Source organism: Hypanus sabinus, chromosome 24 (assembly GCF_030144855.1).
Source record: "Hypanus sabinus isolate sHypSab1 chromosome 24, sHypSab1.hap1, whole genome shotgun sequence".
NCBI lineage: Eukaryota > Metazoa > Chordata > Chondrichthyes > Myliobatiformes > Dasyatidae > Hypanus > Hypanus sabinus.
In genome coordinates this window covers 27,416,060-27,422,088 of record NC_082729.1, presented here as the reverse complement: position 1 = coordinate 27,422,088, position 6,029 = coordinate 27,416,060, and positions in this window count along the sequence as shown.

Here is a 6,029-nt window from a genome sequence, read left to right as displayed (position 1 = left end):
ACCCAGGACTGCATAAAGTACACAGAACAGTGCAGGCATTACAATAAATAAACAATTCAGTAGGCACAGCAGAGCTCAGTAGCTTGGTAGTCCGATGTTACATCAGCTGAATGGTGGCGTTCGGGATTCAGTCTGTTTCTGTACTCCCGCCGAGTATTTCGTTGCCACGGATGTAGTCCAATTCAATGTCCATTAGAGAGCAGATTGGACGGGAGAGCCGGCCGGCCAGGGCTTGCTTTTTTCCTGGCACGGACTCCTGCTCGCCTCGCTTCCTTGTTGAACCACTTAAACTGCCTTCACCCATCGACCTGCACGGGGACCATAGGCTTCCATACCCCTCCCATCCATATATCTTTCCAAACTTCTCTTAAACATGAAAATCAAGCTCCTATGCACCCCTCGTGCTGGCTGCTCGTCCCACACTGTCAAGGCGCACAATGTGAAGAAGTCCCCCCCCCCCCCCCCCCGTTGTCCCCTTAAACTTTTCACCTTTCACTTTTAACCTGCTGTGTAAGGCCTCCCCTGGTTGGTCCTACCAAAGGGCAATTGTGTCTGCATTTTTCATCCCCTTGTTCCAGCCGATCCAGATCCAGCTGCCAGCCATGACAGTCTTCCTCTTGGTGCCATGTGCAAATTTGCTGATCCCTTAACTACATTTTCATCCAGATCATTGATATAGATGACAAACAATGACAGACTCAGCACCATTTCCTCTGACTCCCCCCCCCCCCACCAGTCACAGGTCTCCGGACAGAGAGGCAATCCTCTACTACCACTCTCCAGCTTCTCCCACAAAGCCATTTTACTACCTCATGTTGAATACCGAGCGACTGAACCTTCTTGACCCAACTCCCATGCGGGACCGTGTCAAATGCCTTGCTAAAATCCACTACCTAGGGCTTCATCAACTTTCCCGGTAACTTCCTTGAAAAACTCTACGATTGGTTGGTCTCAACCTACCATGGACGAAGCCATGCTGACTATCCTTACTCAGTCCTTGTCTATCCAAAGTCTTATATATACCCAGTCCCTCAGAATACCTTCCAATATCTTTCCCACTGCTGTAAGCCATACAATGATAAGATATAGGAGCAGAAGTAGGCCATTCAGCCCATCGAGTCTGCTCCACCATTCAGTCATGGGCTGATCCAATTCTTCCAGTCGTCCCCACTCCCCTGCCTTCTCCCGATACCCTTTGATGCCCTGGCTAATCAAGAACCTACCTATCTCCGCCTTAAATACACCCAATGACGCAGCCTCCACAGCCGCTTGTGGCAACAAATTCCACAGATTTACTGCCCTCTGACTAAAGTAATTTCTCTGCATCTCTGTTCTAAATGGACGTCCTTCAAACCTGAAGATGTGTCCTCTTGTCCTGGGCTCCCCCACCATGGGAAATAACTTTGCCATATCTAGTCTGTTCAGGCCTTTTAACATTCGGAATGTTTCCATGAAATCCTCCCTCATTCTCCTGAACTCCCGGGAATACAGCCCAAGAGCTGCAAGATGTTCCTCATATGGTAAGCTTTTCAGATGTCAGGCTCACCCACAAACACTCTAGTAATTTTATGTATCGCACTGTACTGCTGCCGCACTGAAAAAAACACAAATTTCATCGCAGGTGTGAGTGATGATCCTGGTGTGGACTAAGGGTGGGAAGGGGGCAGGGAGAGGGGGATCATAGTGGGAAAAGGGGAAGGGAGCGGGGAGGGTGCGATAAGCAGAATAAGACATTCTGTAGTAATAATAATAATAATAAATAGTTTATTGATCCCGGGTGGGAAATTCTTTCATTGCAGCAGCAACATTTAAAAACACATTTAGCAGTGTGCAGACTGAACTAATAATAAAGTACAGGATATAGACAATAGGTGCAGAAGTAGACCATTCGGCCCCTCGAGTCTGCACCGCCATTCTGAGATCATGGCTGATCATTAACTATCAACACACAGTCCCTGCCTTGTCCCCATATCCCTTGATTCCCCTATCCATCAGATATCTATCTAGCTCCTTTTTTTCTTGAAAGCATCCAGAGAATTGGCCTCCACCGTCTTCCGAGGCAGTGCATTCCACACCTCCACAACTCTCTGGGAGAAGAAGTTTTTCCTCAACTCTGTTTTAAATAACTGACCTCTTATTCTCAATCCATGCCCTCTGGTACTGGACTCTCCCAACATCTGGAACATATTTCCTGCCTCAATCCTATCAAATCTTTTAATTATCTTAAACGTTTCAATCAGATCCCCTCTCAATCTCCTCAATTCCAGTGTGTACAAACCCAATCTCTCCAATCTCTCTGCGTAAGACAGCCCTGCCATCCCAGGAATCATCCTAGTGAATCTACGCTGCACTTCCTCAATTGCCAGAATGTCCTACCTTAAACCTGGAGACCAAAACTGTACACAATATTCCAGGTGTGGTCTCACCAGGGCCCTGTACAAATGCAAAAGAACATCCTTGCTCTTGTACTCAATTCCCCTTGTAACAAAGGCCAACATTCCATTTGCCCTCTTCACTGCCTGTTGCACTTGCTCAATCACCTTCATTGACTGATGAACTAGGACTCCTAGGTCTCTTTGCATTTCTCCCTTACCTAACTCGACACCGTTCAGACAATACTCTGCCCTCTTGTTCCTGCTTCCAAAGTGGATAACTTCACATTTATTCACATTGAATGACATCTGCCAAGTATCTGCCCACTCACCCAGCCTATCCAAGTCTCCCTGTATTTTCCTAACATCCTCTTCGCATGTCACACTGCCACCCAGTTTAGTATCGTCAGCAAACTTGCTGATATAGTTTTCAATGCCCTCATCTAAATCATTGACATAAATCATAAAGAGCTGTGGTCCCAATACAGAGCCCTGTGGTACCCCACTAGTCACCTCCAGCCAGTCCGAGAAACACCCATTCACCGCTACCCTTTGCTTTCTATCTGCCAAACAATTTTCTATCCATGTTGAAACCCTGCCCCCAATGCCATGAGCTCTGATTTTACTCACCAATCTCCTATGTGGCACCTTATCGAATGCCTTCTGAAAATCTAGGTACACAACATCCACTGGCTTACCCTCATCTAACATCCTTGTTACACCATCAAAAAACTCCAACAGAATAGTCAAACATAATAATATACATAGTAATAATTACTAATGTGCAATAATAATGTAGGAAATAATAAAACAGAGACTATTGTACTACGATGTGTGTTCTCCTGTCGCACAGAGATGAACTGTTGGATATGTTTATTGCGTTTGGTAGGGAAGATTTTCTCTAAAAATCCTCGTGACAGCGGAGCTGATTGAGTCTGTTCGAAAGGGGTCTCCGCTGCTTATTCAGTCGTGGGGAGGATGTGCCAGATTGTCCATAACGGATCTCAGTTTGTGTAGCGGCCTCCTCTCCACCACTGACTCAAAAGACTCCGGGTTGTAGCCAAGGACGGATGCAGTCTTCTTAATGATCGATAAACCAATCGTTTGGAATCAAATGACCTTGCCTGGTGTCTCAGGGCTGCCTTCCCCCCCTCCCGCGCTAACCACCCCCCCCACCACTGGCACTCCTTCTCTGCCACCTGTTCCACACCCCTCCCGCGGCACTCCAGCCTCACCATTCCCAACATCCGTTGCTCCCGCCGGATTTACAAGCTCTCCAGATTGACGAATAGCGCACTGTGCAGCCTAGATATTGATCTGCGTCTGAGACTTTTACACACGACTGCATATAACAATAAATTAACTCACTTTGTTCACAGCAAAAATGGCGAGGTAGTGTTCATTGACCCTTCATAAACCTGATGACGACAGGGTGTGGTTGTGATAAACAAAAGAGATGTAGAGGATGCTGGAAATTGAGGGTAACACACAAAATACGGGAGGAACTCAGAAGGTCAGTCAGCATCCATGGAGCAGAATAAACAGTCAGTGTTTAGGGCTGAGACCCTTCGCCAGGACAATTGTCACAGCCATACTTGTTGTGAAATTTGTGGTTTCAAGGCAGGAAGTTCCGAGCTGACCACTGCCTGATGGGCTAGTGGTCAAAGGTCACGGAAAGCAGGTTGGCAAGGGGGCCAGGCCCATCCGTCGCATCACTGTGGGCGGATGGGCCCCTGGCATGTAGTGGCACTTGGTGCCCACGTACCTCGGAGGTACGAAGGTTGGCATCAGGGAGACTGGCTGCATCATGGCCTGGTAAGGGAACACCGATGCCTTTTAGCAGAAAATCCTACAAAAGGTAGTGGATTCGGCCCAGTCCATCACGGGGTCATTCCGTCTGGGAAACGCCTGCCGCTGTGCCCGGAAAATGTTTCACAGGTTTTCTGCGTTTTGCATGTGGACTTGGACTTTAGGCCTTTTTGAAGTTTTATAGTTTTTTTAATTATCTGTGCTTTTAACCTGATCGTCCTTTTCTTCGTATGTGGGGGAAGGGGATTTGGGGGTCGATGTGCCTGTTCTGTTTTCAGTCATTTTTTGTGCAGGGTGGAGGGATTTGGGGGTCGATAGTCGTGCTGATTTTCTTTGCCTTCTTGGTTTCGTGGCCGTCTGGAGATGAAGAATTTCAGAGTTGGACACTTCGTTAAGAAATGAACCTTTGACCCGCCCAGCCGTTGAGCACGCCTACGTGAAGCACTGTCGTGCGAAAGCAGCATCCATGGTCGGAGATCCTCTCCACCCGGGCCATGCTGTTGCCATGGGGTAGAAGGTACAGGTGAAGTACTAATGGGGCCTCACTTGGAGTATTGTCAGCAGTTTTGGGCCCCTTATCTAAGAAAAGATGTGCTGGCATTGGAGAGGGTTCAAGGAAGGTTCACGAAAATGGTTCCTGGATTTAAAGACTTGTCATTTGATGGCTCCAGACCTGACTGGAGGTCACCGCCCATTGAACTCTATCGAATGTTGAAAGCCCTTGATAGAATGCATGTGGAGAGGATGTTTCCTGTGGTGGGGGGAGCACAGGACCACAGAATTCTTCTAGGACTGAGATGAGGAGGAATTTCTTTAGCCAGAGAGTGTTGAATCTGTGGAATTCTTTGCCACAGGCAGTTGTGGAGGCCAAGTCTTTATGTATATTTAAGGCAGAGGTTGGTAGATTCTTGATTGGTCAGGGGATGAAGGGATACGGGGAGAAGGCAGGAGATTGGCGCTGAGAGGGAAAATGGATCAGCCACGATGAAATGGTGGAGCAGACTCGATGGGCCAAATGGCCTAATTCTGCTCCAATAGTTTATGGTCTTATTGTCTTATAGCAGGCCCAAAACCGTTCACAATACTCCAATTGCAGTTTGACTGATGCCTTATAAAGCCTCGGCTTTTTATCCTGGCTTTTATGTTCTCGTCCCCTGGAAATGAATGCTAACGTTTCATTTGCCTTCCTCACCACCGACTCAAGTTAACCTTCAGCGAGTCCTGCACGAGGACCCCCAAGTCCCCTCGCAACTCTGATTTCTGAATCTTTCTTTTCCTTTCTTTTTTTGTGCTTTAGTTTAGTTAGTGGGGTTTTTCTCTCTCTATCAATAACATTTCCAGTCTTTTTTTTTTACCATTGCTATGAGGAGTTGTAATTTCTCACCGAACATTGTATATATAACAGTGTAGTGGTGTGCTACACGCAGAGCTAAAATTACGACACTGAGTCGGTAACTGCAGTCGCAGAAAAAGCTTTATTCGAAATCCTCAGCCTCACTTTTAAGCCTCCCTCAACCTGCCCCCCCGTGGCGCAGAGGCTCCAAAGCTCTGTGCTCGCAAACCCCCGTAGGCTATCTCCCTTAGCCGGAAAGCTGGCTAATTGTGAGCCGGTTCGGATGTGCCAGGAAATGGGTCGCCACATAACACCCCCCCCCCCAGAACTGGCGATACACCCCCCAATGTCCACAGTCTGGGCCGGAACCTGCTTGGGAGGTCGGCCTCTGCGCCGAGGTGCCGGAAACTCGGCTGGTTGCGCCAGGTCCACATGGGCCAGTTTGAGTCGGTCCACCGTGAAAACCTCCTCTCTCCCCCCAATGTCCAGAATGTACATGGACCCGTTGTTCCTGA